This window comes from Homarus americanus, unplaced genomic scaffold, assembly GCF_018991925.1.
Source record: "Homarus americanus isolate GMGI-L3 unplaced genomic scaffold, GMGI_Hamer_2.0 scaffold21505, whole genome shotgun sequence".
NCBI classification, from domain to species: Eukaryota; Metazoa; Arthropoda; class Malacostraca; order Decapoda; family Nephropidae; genus Homarus; species Homarus americanus.
In genome coordinates, this window is record NW_024717788.1 from 577,365 (window position 1) to 598,531 (window position 21,167).

The window sequence follows — 21,167 nt, forward strand, 5'->3', positions numbered from 1 at the left end:
ACCTGGAGTGTGTCGGTGGAGGAGGCTGTCTGTCCTGCTGAAGGTGGTGGTGGGGGAGAGGGTGGTGGTGGTGATGGTATACATGGTGGTGGCGTAGGTGGTGATAGAGGTGGTGTTAGTGGTAGTGGTGATAGCATACAAGGTGGTGGTATACGTGGTAGTTGTATTGAAGGCGTTGATATAGGTGGCGATCATATAGGTGACACGTTGGTAATAAACACGACACAGTCATCTTAAGACTAGACGTCGGGGCATAATAATAAACATCAGCAACAGAAACAGCAGCAGTAACAGCAGGAAACAGCGGCAGCAGGAGGAGGAGGAGGAGGTTGAGGGAGGGAGAGGGTGGGTGGGCGCGGTAATCTGGCGGGAGGTGTCACCTGCAGGTCCCCGCCGGACCCCGATTGTCTGGCTGTCACGGCCCCTCACAGCGTCCTCATCCCCCCAGCCCCCAGACCCCCAGTCCCCAAACCCCAGCTCATAACCCTAGTTCTAGCCCCTAGTCACAGTCCCTAGCCACAATTCCACCACCCCTAACACTATAGTATGTAGCCCCTCACCACCTCCATTACTATGTAGCCCCTCACCACCTCCAACACTATGTCCCTCACCACCTCCATCACTATGTAGCCCCTCACCACCTATGTAGCCCCTCACCACCTCCAACACTATGTAGCCCCTCACCACCTCCATCACTATGTAGCCTCACCACCTCACTATCCCTCACCACCTATCACTATGTAGCCCCTCACCACCTCACTATGTAGCCCCTCACCACCTCCATCACTATGTAGCCCCTCACCACCTCCATCACTATGTAGCCCTCACCACCTCCATCACTATGTAGCCCCTCACCACCTCCATCACTATGTAGCCCTCACCACCTCCAACACTATGTAGCCCCTCACCACCTCCATCACTATGTAGCCCCTCACCACCTCCATCACTATGTAGCCCCTCACCACCTCCATCACTATGTAGCCCTCACCACCTCCATCACTATGTAGCCCCTCACCCTCCTCCACTATGTAGCCCCTCACCACCTTCATCACTATGTAGTCCCTTACCACCCCCAATATTGACTATGGGGTGATTGTGGTAGTAGTGACGCGAGGGTGTGGGTGGTGGTGGTGAAAGGGAGGGTGAGTGTAGGTGGTTGTTATGGTGGTTGTTGTGGTGGGTTGCGGCGCCCCACACCGCTGCCCCCACAACATGACGGCCCAACAAGTGGAGAGAACGGCCGATTATGAGCCACGGTGATAAGCTGTCATCGCCACGCGTTGCCCCACCACTACTACTACCCACCCTCCCTCTTTCCTTACCACCACCCCTTCCCCTTTCCTCCTACCTGACAACCATCCCTTCCCCTTCCCCTCCTACCTCACTACCCTTCTCTTCCCTCCTACCTGACAACCATCTCCTCCTCTTCCTCTGATTTCACCAACATTGCATCCCATTTCCTCCTTCATCACTCCCATCACGCCTCCCTCTTTCCCCTCCTTGCTACTTACAACCCCCCCTCTCTCCGCCACTTATCCACCGCTCCCTTTTCTCCTCCCACTCCATCTCTCCCCTCCTTTCCACCTCTCCCTTCCTCTCCTCTCCTTTCCCTCCTCTCTCATATACCTCACGACACGTCCTCCTCGTTCCTCTGTATTTTCCTCCTCTTTCATCTTCTCTTCCTCCATCTTTTCTTCCTCTCCCTTTATCCTACCTTTCTCAAGTTGCCCCTTATTATTGTTTTTGTCTTCTCTGGGGTTATTTTCACATTTTCTCTCAGTAAAACAAATCCCCTACAATATTCTACATTGTCTTTTTTTGTTTGTCATCTGTGAAAACTCTTTTTATTTCTTCGTGTAAATCTTTCCTCTTCTCCCCCTTTCTTTATTGCTCCATTTCAATCCCCCCCTCCATCCCTCTCTCAATCCCTACCCTCCCCGCCACCCTCTCACCCTCCCTCTCTCTCGCCTGCCGCGGATGGACGGATGGGCCGGGCCAGGGTTGATGAATGCAGATCGACTTGCTGTGATATGGAAATGTAGTGAACTGAAATTGGGAGTAGTTTTAGCCCTGGTGAATATTATTAAGTATTTTACATGCCATTGAAAGCTCATGTTTATCGCTGTTAATTACTGGTTGATTTGTATGCGACTCCAGAGAGTGGCAGTCGGCGAGGCATTGGCTTTATTGCGGAGGGGTATCACAGCGCCCGCGGTAAAAAATACACAAAATTACACGCCTGTTTGCTGCACTTTTTTTTTTTTTGGTCCGCATAAAATCACAGGGACCAGAAAACCCGGGTGATGACCAAACAAGTGAACAGGGAAGAGCAGAGCCTAATGCCGCCGCCCCCACACCACAGATGGATGAGAGAGAAAGAGGAGTTGGGGACACAAAAATGAAAGTGATTTAGAAGGATTGGGGAAAGAGATTAAGAGAGTGATGTATAGATTCGAGGATTAACTTAGAGGATCCTAGACTATAGAAACCCTGTTGTTGTTGCTGTTTTGTTTTTCCTAAGGGTAAGATGTTCTTGAAGGGGAACCCGGGGTGTACAGGTGACCTTGTTTTATGTAAGGGCGACAAACTCCTGCAACCAGATGAGGAGATAATGAGGCTAAGCATGAATTAATGAGGACCTATAATGTGGCCAACGAGTAGTAAGAGAGACAGGGAGACACAGACCAAGTTTCTGACACAAAAACATAAGTTACGATACTCGTCAACATCTGTCGATACAAATTACTGTTATCTCCTCTCTACCAATCACTGACCACCTCCGTCAGCAGGTTGCAGCTTCCTGACAGCAACACTAGACAACCCACACTCCTGGCTCTCGGTCAAGAGGTAAAAGTCGAGTGGGTTCTCAATCATCCCGCATTACCATCCCATAATGACCTCGCCAATCAACCAGTCGTATGTCACTGTCCCTCGCACTGCGTTTTGATTGGTCGAGCTAATTACTGCCGGTAAAAGAGAAGTATACTTCCATCGTATTATTATTTGGGTAATGGTAAAAAATATAATTACAATTTACTGCCAATTTTGTGTTCATCATACTTGTGGGATATGAATGTGTATCGAGTAGTAGGAGGAGGGTGGAAGGAGGGAGGGAGAGATGGAGGGAGGGAGGGAGAGATGGAGGGAGGGAGAGATGGAGGGAGGGAGGGAGGGAGGGAGCCGACTCAGGAGGTTACTCAAGATACCTAGGCGCTACCTGGACTGTCATTATTTTTTTCTTCCGTCTGTCTCAGGTACAGTACAACTGAATAGCAACAAAGCTTTTTAAGGTGTTGTAGTAAAATACACAGAGAGAGAGAGAGAGAGAGAGAGAGAGAGAGTTGGTTGGAGACTAGCAAAGAAGAGTGAGATTGGTTGTGAAGAAGAGCGAGGAGGAGGAAGAGGAGGAGGAGGAGGAGGAGGAGAAAGAAGAGGAGGCATGTCGGGTAAGAACTAATAGAATCAGAGTGGGAGGGAGGGAGGAGCAGCAGGACTTGAGGCAGTAGTCGGGTGTTGGTGGTGGTGGTCATCATCGCCACAACGGCCAGAATGAAGGAAATATGACAAGTGATGGATGACTCGGCCCCTCACACCGTCCAACAAATAATGGCAAAGAGAACCTCCAATAATTAAGGGAAAAGTGATAAATGACAAGAGCCTACACACGGATACACTCCACCATTACCGTATGTCGTCACGGGGGAGTGAGGAGTGGAAGTGGAGTTTGTAGGTGAAGGAGCTGTGAGTGTGGAGTGATTGTTACCTGGAGATGTTGTTGTTGTGTGTGTGTGTGTTAATTTTAGTAAAGCTCATCGTTGTTGCACTAATAATAAAACTCAGTTCTCAGTATAGCAACAATGAACACACACACACACACACACACACACACACTTGGTTGGTTCAAGTGCGATCGCCAACAGATAAGCTCATGACCAGATGCTAGAGGTCATTTTCCTGGTTCGTAAGAGAAGAGTTTCGACCGTAGTGTTGACGATAGTGATGGGTTAGGTTAGTGTTGTGCCGCCTATCAACAGTAAGTACGGTGGGCAGCTGGTGTCGCTTTTCTTTATTATTCTGTTAAAGGATTAATAATATTTTGATGGTAGTTTAGAGCCATCTTGACCCCTGAGAGACCATCAGATATTACGGATCACCTGAAGTTTAGACAACCCTAGTTTAAATTTCACTTGAAGATTAACCTAACCAAATTTGATCTCATCTAACTTAACCACAAGACCACACCAACCACACTACCACACATGACCACACCATCTTCACCGTATACCTAGGAGAGTCGGATGTGGCGGTGCACGGGAGGAGGAGGAGGAGGAGGAGGAGGAGGAGGAGAAGAAGGAGGAGGAGGAGAAGAAGAAGGAGGAGGAGAAGAAGTAGGAGGAGGAGGAGTGCGGTAGCGGAAGGAAGCATCATCATTATAAAGTGTACATAGCCCAAGGGTAGAGGAGCGCTGGGACGACGCCACTATTACCACTTGATCACCTACACCTCCATGATAAACTGGTGTTAAGTGGTAGTTCGTCACGGCGACACCACACTTATACTGTTTTCACCAATCATTATAGACTGTTGTTGAAACGTGTGGCATCACCTGGTGGGGGAGGTCTGCGGTCTATGTTGTACTGTTAATACCTGCCACAGATGTTCGCCCCCAACACACGGTATACAGTTGTGAGGATGGGAATGAAATTATGTGACTTACTGCCAGTACAAAGTAGCCTCCCACTCCCACCAAGGTAATTTTTTAGATTATATGAATTAATTTGCATAGCAGCTGGCTAGAGAGTTAATTTGGTTATTCATTTATACATATATTAAGAAACCAGTCTTAGTATATATTACACATTAATGATCATATTACATGTAGGAAGAGGTTTTAATTTTTCCTAATAAAAGTTTCTCTATTTGATTCAGTTAATTAATTAGTCTCAGTTACGCGGAGGATTTTTTTTGTTCATTGTAAAATATTTTTGTATATATTAATAATCAATCAATATGTCGGTGGCCGTTGTGTGCAGGAAGTAATTTTTCTTTCAATTGAATTTTTATTTTCTTCAACATTATGAGTTAATTTGCATATCAGTGGACGTTTCCGGTGTTAATGGCATTACTATTGGCCAAATTTCTTATGTAAACACCCATCCCTTGTGTAGCTTCCCTGCTTGAATTACTTGTTTGTTTTTTTCCCTGTTAAGTTTTTATATAAAATTTGGTGTTTTTCTCTAACGATATTGTATTTGTTGTCGTTGTTTTAACCTGTTGTTGTTTTAATCTGGTGGTGGTGGTGTTGTTGTTGTTTTGTTGTTGTTGTGGTAGTAACTGATGGTAGTGATAACGATGGCAGAGTTCTTGTTATTGTTGTTATTATTGGAATTGATCTGAGTGCGAAGAAAATGAGTGATTTTTTTTTGTGTTAATGGAGATGATAAAAAAATGATGATGATGATGATGATGATGATGATAATGATGTTCTTGTGCTTGACGTTTGTTGTTGCTTTAATTAATTATTATAGATGCAGCGGAAAGAAAGACAGACATATGTCACTCTTAATGTAGATAATAATGCTTTACCGTCGTTTTCTTTGTGTGTGTGTGTGTGTGTGTGTGTGTGTGTGTGTGTGTGTGTGTGTGTTTTCCATATGTTTCCTGCAATCTCCCAGTTCTAAACCCGTTTTTCCTCCTCCTCCTCCTCCTCCTCCTGCCTTTACCTCCTCTTCCTCTTCCTCTTCTTCCTGCTCTTCCTCTTTTCCTCCTCCCTCCACCCCCACCACCTCCTTCTCCTCTACCCCTACTACCTCACCATTTCTCCCCACCATCTCCTCCCTCCACCCTACCACCTCCTCCCCCTCCTTCCTACACCCCCCCTCTTCCTCCCTCCACCTCCTCGCCCCAGCAGTTGTTGTCGACAAATCGATAACTTTTCATAATATTTCATCAACATCATTTCCCGCGCGAAACGTTGAGGTGACAGTTCTTGATCGTCTCATTTCATTTATTCTAATTGGTTGTTACCATTCATCAGAGAGCAGTTAGTGTCGGCATGAATCACCTTACATGACGAGTCGAACGATGGGCCCGCGATAACTGCCTCACAGGGCCCCTATTGTTGTTCGCCGCCCATTACAATATATCATTGATAATTAAAACACCGCGTGGAGGCCGCTGACACGCTGATGATGACCCAGCGTGTAGCAATGATGATGGTGAGAGAGAGAGAGAGAGAGAGAGAGAGAGAGAGAGAGAGAGAGAGAGAGAGAGAGAGAGAGAGAGAGAGAGAGAGAGTCCTTGAAATGAACGGAATAAAGGAAAGGAGAGAGAAAGAGAGGGGATGGAAAGACTGGAAACTAAGTGAGTGAATTTGTTTGATAAAGGAGGTCGAAAGTTGAGAAGAAATACTTGATAAGAGAACAATAATAATACTAATAATAATAATAACAATAATAATAATAATAATCTCAGGGGAGTGTGAACCAAGGTGGATGGGTGATGGGTAGGGGTAAGATAGGATGATGTTGGTGGTGTAGGATGGTGGAATGGTGTAGGATGGTGGAATGGTGTAGGATGGTTGAGTGGTGTGGGTCGTGGGGATGGGGGTGGAGGGGAGGGGTGGGGGGAACAGGGCCAACACAGACGTGGGGGGTAAGAGTGGCTACAAATCAGTGCGTGTGGCTATCATGTGAAATTATCTGCACAATAGAGAACTAGATATGGGAGTGGGGGAGTTTAGATGGGGAGTGGGGAGTTTAGATAGGAGGGGAGAATGGGATGGGGGAGTTTAAATGGGGAGAGGAAGGGGAGGGATAGGAAAGAAAATGGGAAACTAAATATGGCAGTGGGGGATTTAGGTAGGTAGGGGAGAGTGATGGGGAAGAGGGGGAGGGAGAGAATATAAAAGAGAAATAGGAAAGGGGGAGAACAGGAAAGAGATGAAAATGAGGGGAAAAGGGGAGAGGTAGGGTAAGGGAGAGAAAGATTAAGGGTAGGAGGAGGAAATATAAATGGGAAACACGAGGTGGAGGAGGAATAAGTTAAAAGAGGGAGGGATGAGGTAGAGAGAGGAGGGGAGAGAAATGGGAATGAAGAGGAAGGAATGGGAGGAGGAAAAAATGGTCTGGAAAAAGGGAGGAGTGTCCAGGAAGAGGAGGGAGGGAGATGAACTGGAAAAGGGAGGGTTGGCCAGGAAGGGAGGGGGAGAGAGAAGCAAAGAGATGAACTGGAAAAGGGAGGGGTGATCGGCAAGGGGATGGGATGGGATGGGAAGGGAGGGAGGGGGGCATACACAATTGTGGTTGGATTAAGGTGTATTTTGTGGCCATTTTCTCGTCGGAAATTGTGGCTGTGTCTCGCGTTCAATCAAAGACGGGGCGCTGGTGATCGACTTCCGTTAACGAAGAGTATGCAGTCGGTGCTGTGGTGGGCGGCCGGCGGCTGATAAGTGACACCTACTCTTTTGTGGCAACGCTGCAATTTCATGCAACTTTTACAGTCTAAAATTGTTCCTTTGTTCCTGGAGTAATCAGATGTCGTGCCTGATATGGCTGCGTTAAAAGGTATTGTAACTGTTAACTGCTGACGTGACAATGTGTGGCCCAACCTGCCTGGTTTACCACACACGTCAATAATGCCAGGATGCTCCAGATATTGAATTGCTGGAGGCAGAAATGTCTTTATGTCTCTTGAAAATCATAATTTATTGTCGTGCCATTCATCCACTGAATGTTGTGGGGACTGTTAGGAGTTTATAATGGGTTGGTAATACCTGAGTAATGCACGAGCCTTTACTCACCTCCCAACCCTATAATTACTACACATTGGACTGCCAAGATTAAATGGGAAACATATATTTTATTACGAGAGCTTCAGCACCGAGTAATTTTTACCCTGATCTATCGCGACCCATAAAGTCTAATAGTTTAATTGGTCTTCATTACTGCCAACTGTAGCGCAGAACATTTTTGTATTGGCAAAATTGTGTATACCTAGTGTTGTGGTGGTGGTGGTGGTGGTTCGGTGGACGGCGGGAAGGTGCCGGGAGGTTTAGTTCCTGACCGCTGCTCACTCCTCCTCGACCTTGATGCTATCTACCAACCTTTTTTATGACGGCATTGTACCTGATAAGCAAGGTGGTAATATGTATTTTACTGGGCCGTGAGCACGCTAGTAATTCCACCCAAGTGACACCTGTGTTTGTGTGTTTAATTGGGTCACTTCCATCGTCCTGTGGTATGATGTTAGGTGAGACAGGGAGGGAAGTTGGAAGGTTGTGTTTTGTGCTTGTTGAGGGTATTAGTGGTTCCTTGGCTCCTGGGAAATGGCTGTCACTCACTCGCCAACGGAGTCATTCATCTATAGCAGATATCACCAGTATAAAACAAATACTACCGAATACTTTATTAAACCACTACTATCCGTCTGTCTCTTGTACAAATGACATCTGGTGTCAAGCTATGGACGAGAGTGACCGCTGTTTATATTGTGGAGGCATCATCGTTGCAGCTAACGACCCGCTGCCTGTGTCATCAAGTATTAGATTATAATCCAGGGATCTACGTGGCCTCCTAGACTCAGTACATGAAGGAGAGAGAGAGAGTGAAAATGTGGCCTCCCCCCCCCTCCCTCCCTCCCGCCCTCAGCTAGCCTATGTAACTGAGCGTGACGGAATACATCTAGTGTAGTTTATGGCACGGTGCTGTGTTTTATCGGCCTCCGCCAGGTGGTTGACAGGCGTCGCTCGGGCCTTACCCAAGTGACCGATTAAAACGCAGCACTTGTGAACTTTAACCAGATTCTTGCCAGGTTGTGGAAGTGCAATGGGCGACAGTGATAAATTTCTCGTCAGCTGGTGGCGGCCGCTGCTGCTCCTGTTACTTCTCTTACTGCTGTTCATGGCCTCTTTAATTCATACTTTGTCATTCTTATGCATTCACTCTCTTTAATGGTCTATATTTCATCACAGGAGGAAATTACAATGAACCAGCATTAAAAAGTGAGTGTGTAAACAGGTGGGTGGATGGGAGTATGAGGGGGGGGTAGAGTTTCCAAGGTGGGCGTACGGAGTAGTAGTAGTAGTAGTAGTTTCCAGGCTAGAAGTATGGGAGAGAGTAGAGCTTTTCAGGAGTATGGCAAACGGGGGGATGAGAGGGTTTCCAGGATAAGAGAACAGGTGAAGGGAGAGGCTTCCACGATAAACACACTGTACCTGGAGACTCACGCTTGGTTTAATATTACTTTTTTGGGGGGAGTTTGAAGTCTGATGGTTCCAGTGTGTATATTTCCTTTGCGTTATTCATATCAAAATGTCGAAATACTCTGTGAGACCCATGAATATAACCCATGACTGTTACCCATGACTGTGACGCACAAGTGTAACCCATGATTCTGACCCATAAATGCGACCCACGGTTTTGACCCACAATAAAATCGATAATCAGACCCAATGCCACCCTGACCTAGGAATACATACCGTACTGTAGTGAGGCCCAGGAGTAAGACCCACGACTGCGACACATGGGTGTGACCATCTAGGTTGAGACCTGGAAGAAAGTAGAGCAACTTAGTGGTGAGTGAAGGGTCAAGCCACTACATCGGCCATCCCGTCCGTCCACGCTCCCTGACACACCCAGCTTTTGTGTGAGTGTGTGTGGAAGGGCGGGGGTGGATGGGGAGAAGGGGAGGGGGTGGGGGAGAAGAGAGAGGAGAAGAGGGGGGGGAGAGGGAGAGTTGAGGGGAGAGGAGGGAGGGAGTCGTCACTCAAATGCCTGTCAGGATCAATCAGTGCTCAAGCGGTGTTCTATTGTTTCGTGTGTGTGTGTGTGTGTGTGTGTGTGTGTGTGTGTGTGTCCTCTTTTTAAGGTATCCCATGCTTAAAATCCAATCTAATCTGGCTTCCGGGTATAAATACTTTGTGTACATGCCAATACTTACACGCTTATACGAGACTCTTCTGAACTTAGGAGAATAACTGAAATTACAAATACTTCCTCTGTAATGCCTGTATCAGTGATTTACATTTATCGTGTAATGTTTATATATGTAATTTATATTCCTTATGTGTTGTTTATATTTATATCTGTAGGATTTGTATTGTATTGGGAAGTAGTCAAGTAGGTTTCGATGATTTAAATGAAGAATTGGAGGAGAGACAATAGATGCTGTAAGTTTGTATAAGGTCCGAGGTGTAATTTATACGGGATTCAAGACTATAAGAGCGACACGTGAGGGAGTGTTGAATGAGGGAGGTTTGGTGTGTGTGTGTGTGTGTGTGTGTGTGTGTGTATGGCGTCGTGTGATGTGAGTGAAAGTTTATGAGAGAAACTTTTTAAGATAGTGAGTGAGGACTGATTGCGATTGAATCTTTTATAGTGAACTAGCTCTGTTGTGAGTGAGTGAGTGAGTGTGGGACGGAGTAAGAGTGAGAAGTGGGGTGACATCTCAGCATCAGAGGACAGGTGTAAGCTCACAAGAGACCAAAATATCCTATTCGCTCCCCCGCCTCCAGCCAAACATGTGCAATAATTCTTGTTGAACATCACCACGGTGACAGCTCGGCCTCCTCCTCCCCTCCCCCCTCCCCTCAACCTCAACACACACACACACCCCTACCACGCCCTACTTTCCTCCTCTCACACCTTCTCTAACCCCCCTCATTTCCTCTCCCTATTATTTATTTCCTCATTGCTTCTTCCCTATCAGTTTACACGTGCTCTCCCCCCTCCCTCTCTCTCTTTCCTTCCTTCCTCATCCCCCCCTCTCCCTTCAGTTTTATTTTGTTTTACCCTTACTCCTCCCTTGCTTCCCCTTCCGCCTCTCTCCCTTCCTCGCCTCTCCCCTCCGCTTCCTCCCCTCCCCATCCTATCTGGCCATCCCTCCTCCTCCTCCTCCTCCTCCTCCCAGAGTGACAACCCGCCGCCCTTCGTATGTTACATAAATAATCTGGGATATATACGTCCATTGCCTCATAGTTAACCACAACCACAGCACTAAATAATAAGTCCTTAGCTTGTTAACTCGTCGCTAAGTGGTTTACGTCGACAACCTTTCCTGCTGGTGATACTACTGCTGGTGGTGGTGGTGGTGCTGATGGTGGTGGTAGTAAATGTGGTGGTGGTAGTGTGGTGGTGGTGGTGGCAGATGTAGTGGTGGTGACGTTGATGGTGGGGGCTGATGCCAACACGTGCAATAGTGTCTCTTTACCTGATTATGTATTTATGAATTCATCCGCCGAAGCTCATATTTGATAAGTCTTGTTGTGGTGGCCAGTGTGTGTGGTGTGGCGGCTAGCATGGGTAGTGTGGCGGCTAGCTTGTGTACTGTGGAGGCTAGCTTGTGTACTGTGGCGGTTAGCATGTGTATTGTGGCGTTTAGAGCGTGTAGGTGGCGGCTAGTGTGTGTGTGTGTGGTGACGGCTAGTGTGTGTGTGGTGACGGCTAGTGTGTGTGTGTGTGTGTGGTGACGGCTAGTGTGTGTGTGTGTGTGTGGTGACGGCTAGTATGTGTGGTATGATTTTGCTGAATATTTTGTGAATATTAACCTGCTATTGATGCTATTTACGTTAATTATTGCTATATTTTTATCTATGTTCATAAAGTCTAGTTAATTAGGATATCAAATTGTTGTTAGAATAAATTATTAAACCTGTGATTTTTTTAATGTAATAACTAATGTGTTTCTTCTCTTTCAGGTGAGTACTGTGCAACACGGTCTGCAAACCTATACTCCGACCTGGTGACTGTATGTGTGATGGTGACACGCAAATACACCATCCTGTATACACCTGGTTACTGTATGTGTGATGGTGAGACGCACATACACCATCCTGTATACACCTGATGACTGTCTGTGTGATGGTGAGACGCACATACACCATCCTGTATACACCTGATGACTGTCTGTGTGATGGTGAGACGCACATGCACCATCCTGTATACACCTGGTGACCCCACTTCGTTTTTTTGATAAGCTGATTTACCTGATTTCTGATGTACCTGATAGGCTCTGGGTAGTGTAGTATGAGTTACTATAGACTTGATATTATTTTGTCCCACCCTGTATAAAGAATCATTTAATTTCTTCATCACTCTGTAATCAGTGTCAAGTGTTGTTCTGGTTTAACATCCTCTGAAACCCAAGTACTTAATGTTTAGTTCATGTGTTTGTTTACTTTTCATATGTACGTCAACTTGAAGATCAAAAGGTTACAACAATTTACTTCACATATGTAACTTCAAATTGCGTCAGATGTAACACATATCATATATTACTTTCCTTCACATATTAACATCAAGCTGCATCACATATACGGGTTTACTCCACGTAATACTAATAAATCATGGATAAAAAGTTTACATCCAGTTGAAGATCAAAAGTTTACACACACCAGTTTGCTTCATATATTTAATATCTCATATTTACTAGATCAGTCTGCATTAACATTCTACATGGGATTAGCAACAAGGGAGACCCGGTGAGCATCCACACGATAAAATATACTGTACCACCAGACGTCAGGAAGGTGGTTAATTAACTGATGGGCAAGAAGCAGATCGACGGTGGTAAACACATCTCCTCCTCCTCGGGCGTGATAAGTGCACCTGATTGGCACGAGTAGACATGGCTAACTTACTGTGATAAGTGAAGCTCTGTTGGCGATACGTAATTAGGAAAAGTCGGGACAAGTTGGACATTGGTTTGACGGGCTGTCGCCGCCTGTACGTCTGGGCCACACCCCCTGAATATCACCACATTTTTTACTACTTTGTTTCCTCCTTGGGGAAACTATCGTGTTCTTGGGGTTTGGTCTCGAGTTTCTTTTGTTTTGAAGGTTAAGAAATCTTTTGTTTGGGAGGTAACTATAGTGTCTTTTCTTGGGGGGTGACTATACTGTGTTCTTGGGAGTTTTTGTTATTTCTCTGCTTTTATGAAAAATTTGTATCGTTATAGACTCATTGTGGAGTCTTGGTGTAATACTTCTTCTCACTTACGAAACCATGAATGAAATTACTGTCATCGAGGTAAAACTGTTCTCTCTCATATTTTGCTGTAAATATTAAAGTAAATCTCATAGTGTTTGTGATGATGTTGATGAGGGCATCTCTCTTAAGTTCCATCATTCTGGCCTGGTGTTGAAGCTGCGTACAGTATTTTTAACGCTTACCAGTTTGTTGCAGTGAGCGAGGCTGGATTTATTTAGTGCGTAGTCTATATTTGTGACACTCATCAGGGAGCACAGCAGCCAAGACACTGCCAGCAAACTGAGGCAACTTTCTTGATATCTCGTCTCTCACTTCCTTACTTTTGTCTTCCCCCCCCCCCCACCCCGTGTGTTTGTCTTCCTCTCCCCTTCCTCCCCCACCCCATTGAGTGTTGTCTTCTTATTTATTTATTTATTTCATCCTTGAATAGTACTTAGAAATTTATCATTCTTGGTTTTTTATCTTCATCTGGTTTACCCGTCCGCCACTCTCTCTCTCTCTCTCTCTCTCTCGGGTTATCTACCCTAGTGTGTGTGAGTGTGTTTGTGTGTGTGTGTATGTATGTGTGTGTGTCCACCTGTCTCAACTCTGCATGTTTTTGTTGGTGACAGTTTAACGGGCAGCTCCCCTGCCTGGTAATGAAGGTTCCCTCGGCTGTGTTTTGGCATTTACGGAGAAGGTAGGTAGGTAGGTAGGTGTGTGTGTGTGTGTGTGTGTGTGTGTGTGTGTGTGTGTGTGTGTGTGTGTGCCCAAGCTTGTCCACACCATAATATGTCTGCCAACTCCTCTACCTCTCCTTCTATCTCCCCCGTGTCTGTCTTTATCATACATTCTCTCCTTCTGCCTTTCCAACTACCCATCTATCTATCCATCTCTCTCTACTTATCCATATATATTTCTGCTTGTCTTCCTGTTTGTCTGTCTGTCTGTGCTTGTGCTTGTGCGTGCGTGTATGTTTGTGTGTTTATAGTTGAATACTCTCCCTGCTCTCCACCTCTCTTATTCACGCTCTGCTTCCTCCTCCATATATATTTTAGGATACGACTCACCTTGTGTTTTGTTCACATTTATTTTTTCATCATTATTGTCGCTACGTCTGTTTTGGTGTGAATGTGAATAACAACAACAACAACTAAAATAATAATAATAATAATAATAATAATAAAATAACAATAACAACAATAATAACAGTAGTAATAATCTTAACATTGAAAACAGATTACAAACAAGTCGCCAAAAAAAAAAAAGATTTAAATTGCAATTATATGAAGAAAAAAAATCTATACACTAGTCTAGATAAAAGTATAAAGAGATTAAAAAATAAATACGGGACAGAATAAAAATGAACTAAAAACATTTCACAGGAGGATGAAACATATTTTGGTAATTAACTTTTGGCTGGTGCGGAGTGGCGGTGTATCTCGTGTGTGGTTGATGTGCGTGTACTACTGTGGGTGGAACATGTTGATGGATTTACCCCCTGTTAAGTTGACGGTGGATACTAACGAGAGAAAAAAAACGTCGTCGATTGTTGTGGATGGTAGTTGTCGTGATCTGTAATTAATAAGAGGAGATATCGATAGTGACCCGGAGTTAATAAGAGGAGGATATCGAAAGTGACCCGGAATAAAAAAAAAAGGAATATTCGATGGAGTATGTTAGGTATTGTGACCCGGAATTAATAAGGAAGATATCATGGGGTAGGAACATTAACCCCTTCTCTGGTTAACGTTAGACGATTTTATTCAATCTCAGAGAGGATCCCGGGCACGAGTAGTTAAGCAATTTAAGGGAAGGAAAAGCTTGAATTTTAAGCTCCGTTTCGAAGCTTATCGCCAAAAAATACCGTCTTTTTTTAACCACGCTTGGAAGAAAGGTTGTGAAACGCGCTGTAAAATTACACTCGTTGACGGATTATCTTCACATTCCCAAGGTTACTGACAGCTTTGGAGAGTCACATCTAAAAATCAACGTCTAGGTCTAATCTACCTTCCGGAAGAACGATCAGCTGGCACGGCGTCAGGTGAGAGAGATGACGCGGGAGATAGGACAATCCTCGTAGGGCACTAGATGGGGCGACAACAGATGAGTGCTGGCGCTTGGTGACACTTCCTCTCCATTACTCACCCCGCTGCTTTGAACGGCTCCTCCGCCTTATTTATGACCTAGTTTACCTCGAGTCGGGAACTGTTCTATAACTAGGACACATACTGTAGATGGAGTATAGAGGACCCAGTGAGTGAGTTATGTGACATCTTCTGGGGGTTTGGTCCAAAAAGTGTGTCTGTGTTACCACATCTCTCGACACATTAAGTTGACCTTGGTGTAAATCAGAAAAGAACATAAGTGTTTAATTACAAGGCGTTTATTAGGAAAATTTGACCTATGTACTCTCGGGGGTCTTTACTTAAAGGTGGTAATCTTATCTGAAAATTGTGAGATGTTCGCCCATATTGCCCATAACAAGCTAAATGACCTTTGACCCAGTGACTTTGATGAGTGAATGGTCGCGGTCAGACACAGGAACTCTCAGTAGTCTAACAGGAAAACTTGTTTGTTATAATTCAAGCTGTAATTGGAGCACAAACTTTCCTCGTTAATACCTTTACCTCCGTGGTTAAGACTGCCACTTTAACCTCTGACTGATCGCTGACAAAAACTAATCATAACCTAACACGAACCACAGTCACTACGTTGAAAGTTTAAAGGCAATAACGGAAGCATCAATTCACCCTTAAACAAACAAACAGTCCGACATGCAAAAGTATTCGACACACCAACATACTTTGCAAATTTGCACCAAATTTTTTCACCGCATCTCTGACGCTCAAGTGAACTTGACTTTACCGTGAAGAGTCCAGGTGCTCATAATTAATGAGGAGGAGTTAAGCTGCTGTATTCACTTACTTTCACCTGGGATGAATTTGCTGCCTAAACGTAGAAGGAAATGAATGAAAATCATAAAGTTTAATAACTCACGGCGTCAGCCGATTTCCAGCATCAATTTTACAGTTCCTTAACTAATATTGGCTAAAGCAACGAGAGAAATGCTGGAAATATATAAAACAAGAACAAATATATAAATTGGCTATATAATTAGGCATAAGGGGATAATGCTAGATCTGTTAAGGGGAAAAACTGAGGGTAAGAGGGCCAGGGGAGAGAGACACACACAATGTGAGAAAGGAGAGGTTAACACCCCCCCTAAAACATATGGAGGGGAGGACCGTAGTCGTTATAGGGAGATGATATGGCACCCTTGATGAATTTCTTATTTCCTCGTAAAATAAAACATGTCCACAACACCCTTGATGAATTTCTTATTTCCTCGTAAAATAAAACATGTCCACAACGATAAAAAAAAATGAAAATCAACTTAAAATAAATAAAAAGTAAAACTAAAAATTAAAATAAAAAATCAAATATATACAAAAGCAACATCAATAACAAAAAAAAACGTAAATCACAAAAAATTAACCCAATCATCTTCACCACCTGAACTCCTTCCCACAGGTAACAGGTATATTATTTACCCAGGCCTCGGCAGCAGGTATTAGTTGCTCAGATAATAATCGTACATTACCAAAAGTCGACAAATATCTGACAAGTCGTAGGATTAAGGGACGACTTTTAAGTAACAACTCTCACAGATGATACAGTATCGTACAGTTTGTATCTCTTCACTGTACTATCGGGATGTTCTTGGTATATCTGATTGTAATTTTGTAATATATTTAGGTACGTTTGGTATATATCTGGTATATTTAGGGTATATCTTGGTATATTTGTGCTATTTTGGGGTATCTATATGTAACGTCTGCTGAGAGAGAGAGAGAGAGAGAGAGAGAGAGACAGAGAGAGAGAGTTTGTTTTTATCTCCTGTTGTGAGTAGAAATATTCAGACTCCCAGTAACGTCACCCCCCTTGAGTAATGTGAGGGTCTCGTGAAGGTTAATATAGAGAGCTAGACGTGCTATTGTTATTACTATAAACAAAATTAATTTATTCATGGAATCTATTATTTGGGTAACAATTATTTAGTGAAGGTATTATGGTCAGTTACATGGCGTCAATTAAAACTGAAATTCCTATCTATCTATCTATCTATCTATCTATCTATCTATCTTAGTTTAATGATATTTAGGAAGTTCTTGTAGTGGAATCAATGTTAAGTTATAAATTACAGGTAAAATAATCTCGCAGTATAATCCCGTGGTGAAGTTCTTGTCAAAACCTGATGTTCGTAAAAGTGTCTCAACTGATTTTTTTATGTAAATAACATTAGGAAGTGGAGTTGAGATTTACCAAGTGTTGTCCAGGCGTCCTTGAGACGTGTGCCCTCCGGTGTCTTCATTATCTAGTAACCAGTACTCCTGTTGCTGTAATCCCTCCCACGGGTGCCAACTATGAGGGCCGCTTGGACACCGTGGCGATGAGTCCCTCTTGAGTTGTTCTGACTCCGTGGGGTGCCAGTTAGCGGGAGTGCCAGTAGCACCATTAGTGCCATTAATACTATGAATGTGATTGATCCGAGTGTCACTGACGCTGTGACTATCATGCATGTTTTGAGTGCATGTGAGCTGTGCATGACGGCATGATAATCAGTATAAGTGATCGTCAATTGTCATGATGTACAGAAAGTACCTATGTATGCTCCTGAGTGTCAATGAGACGGTGAGTGACAGTGACACCACAAGGGCCATAGGTGCTGCGAGTGCCAGTGAGGGGGACAGTGGGCCGGGTAGTGTCACCGTCAGCTGAGCCTGGCGATGCTGACCAACAGCTAGTGCAAGCGGTCACACCACTCACAAGTAGTGCCAGGCTGGGCAGCTCATGCCCCAGGCGTTTCCTCTACTTCAGGAGTAAATATGGAGGCACATTCATGGTTAAAATTAGTCACTGGGCTGGAAATTGGTCCAGCAGAGGTGGAGGGCCAGAAAATTAGACACAATTGATCGACGGCAACTCCTCCGCACGCCCGTCATAGCTCACAAAATCCTCAGCCGAATTCCGGCGAAGACAACACCTTGACATCTGTGCTAAAAGACGCTGTAAAGAATGCAGAAATTCGGGCAAGAATGTGTGTAACTTGAACCGCAGCTTAGTGCCCAGACACCTTCCCGTCGTAAATTTGATTTTGGGCACAATTGTGATCTCTTAGGACGTAAAGTTTCGCTAGGGAGCGTGGGCACTTCTTCACCATTTGTCTCCTCTGGTTCCTCGTGTTGCCCCGGTAAGTCCGGCCCCTCCAGTCCCACTCTTACTGCACGATAGATGTTCTACACTAAAAATCAACTACAGCAAGAGTACCTTGCCCAGTCACGCCCTGCAGCATTAAGAGCATTGGCAGCGGGGAGTAACATACCGACATTATGTAGTCGCTTCGTGAAACAAATAGCCGGTGTAACTGTCTCCACGGAAAAACCAAAATATCCCTTTGTTGACCCCAGCGTGTGTACGTGTGTCTTGGGGGAGGGGGGGCTTAAGGCGAGAGCATGATTAGGCCTACTACCCCATCCCTCTACTTTGTTTCCCCTCCCTCTCACAGTCCTCAGAACAATTCTCATTTTCCTTCCCTCCTCCGGTTCCTCTTCCTACCCTCCACCCCCTTCACTCCTCCTCCACCACACTGACGTGGCCCCGTGTGTGGTGGACAAGTGTAAACATGGTTGGATTACTTGTGCCAGGTCGTGGTCCCCCGTGTGCTGGGGAGGAGAGGAGATCGTGGGGGAGATTGTTGGAGAATCTGACGTGGCTGTAGATGGATTGTTGGCGACTAGTTTCGGAAGCAGCCAAGACGAAAGGTGGTCGTTAGCCAAGTGCATATTTGTGTGATGTGATAATGTATCGAAGCAGATGGAACTAATAACTTCAAGTGAACTTTAAGTGGCAGCTCTTCAGTAACTTAACCTCTAAACCACACACACACACACACACACACACACACACACACACACACACACACACACACACACACACACACACACACACACACACACACACACACACACACACACACACACACACACACACACACACACACACACACACACTTGAAACTTGAGTAATTCCGCCCCAAACATTCTGGGAGTTATTGTGCAGCGGAAGACTAAAACCTCGGGAGTTTAAGTCACCCTCGTCTAATCCTGGTTTATTTGTAAAGTGATCGTAAAAACTGCCCCACCCAGTGACTCCAACTCATCCTCTTGTTTAGTCGGAGTTTCCCTAGCCAGGTGGAAACTCAGTATCACTAGGGATTAACTTTATTGGTTAAGTTTGCGGGAGGCAGAGGAGGAGGAGGACGAGAAAGAGGAGGGTGTGGCTGTTTTTGTCGTCCCCCGCTCCTCATGCTTCTTCACTCCTCCTCCCCTCCCCCTCCCCCTCCCCCTTCCGGCCCTCTTGGTTTATTTTTTATTTTTTTTTGTGTTCAGTTTCTCCTCTCTCTGTATCTCTATCTCTTATGTCTCTGTCTGTTTGTCTTCTCGCCGCCCTTCATCGTTGGATTACATTGATCTCTCCGTAGCTCTACCTCTCTCGACTGTTTCTCTGTCTGTCTGTCTGTCAAGTGGCTGTCTTCTCGCCCCCTCAGTGCTGGACTACATCTCTCTCAAACTTAACTCTTGTTGCGGTCTTTATTTTGCCCCGTTTTAAACTTTCTTCGTAGATATGATCGTTGTTTTGTCTCCGTTGTTGTTGTCCCCCCCCCTCTCCCTCCTTCATTCTGTTATCATATTTTACTAACCGTGTGTGTCTGTGTGTGTGTGTGTGTGTGTGTGTCATTATTTAGCTTCGTTAGTCTTCATTATCCTTCTGTGGCGTTTTTTCTTCTCTTCTCTCTCTCCCAAGATAAAGAAGTGCCTGTCCAGTCCATCATAATCCTCCTTTCCCCACACTTTAATATTGACATGTTTACCAGCTGCTCGCTTATCTCCGTAACGTATGCTCTCATTACCTTTAGACTTTGAGCTTTAAGACCATAACTTGCCTCAGTGCAGCGTCCTTTATCACCCTAACTACAAGTTCTCTTCAGCGCTGTGCCTCTTCTTCTTCTTCTTCTTCTTCTTCGCCATCTTCGTCGTCGTCATTCGCCCTGCCGAAGTTTCTGTTTTCTAGGGGCAGGGTGGGGTGGGGGCGAGGGCGTGGGAGGAGAGGTGGGGAGGGAGGGGGGGGAAGGGGGGTATAGTCTAGGTTGCATGGAGTGGGCCTCGATTCGTGGTAGTATTGTTGTCCTGTCTCTCTCTTAACCTGTTTATGGCCTAGTTTTTCTTCATTACTCACTCTCTAGTACGTTGCTACCTCCCCTTGTTCCTCCCTCAGTGGTTTATCCTTCTTTATCTAACTTTACTCTTGTGGTTTATTATGTTTATTTATCTAACGTCACTTCTTCTTTTCGTTCTTTCTTTAACTGTTTTTTTTTTAATCCATGTATGTGTCTTTTATTTATGTTTTCTTATCTTTTTTTTCTTCTTCTTACTAGTTGCTTGTTATCTTGTGTTATTCTTCTTGATTTCCCTGTTGGCTCATATTCTTAGTGGTGGTACAACGTTTACTCTTTTTTTCTTTCGTTTTCTTAGAGTTTCTTCAGTCGAATTTATTTTTGTGTTGTCACTTTATTTCGACGTCCAGTGAGCGTTCTTCCCTGCATCAGTGTGACGAGAATGAGGTAGAGGAGGAGGAGACTAAGAGGAGGAGGAAGAGGAGGTAAGAGGAGGTGGGAGGAGGGAAGGAGGTGGTAGAGGAGGAGGAGGAGGAGGGAAGATGTATAGGAGGAGGATGGGGGGAGAGGTATAGGAGGAGGGGGAGGAAGAGGTTGAAGAGGTGGAAGATGAGGAGGAGGAGGTAGGGAGTCAGTGGGAGGGTGTCAGCGCGTCCATTGTCGTCTAGCTGACATTAATGATGTGAGTTACTGGCCTCACTTTATTGTCACACAGATTAAGGCGATTAATGTGCGTCGGGGAATTGTTGTGACTTTGTTCTTCTCTCACTCTCTCTCTCTCTCCTCCCCCCTCTCTCTCTCTAAACCCACATCCATCCATCCACCCTTTGTTACTGCTCTCTCTCTCTCTCTCATCTTCTTCTTCTTCTTATCCTCCTCCTCCTCTCACCTACCAGTGTTATGTGTGTGTTCATGTTGGGTGTTCTTCCCCGTGTTGGTCCCCGACTCGTTTGTGCTTCGTTTTC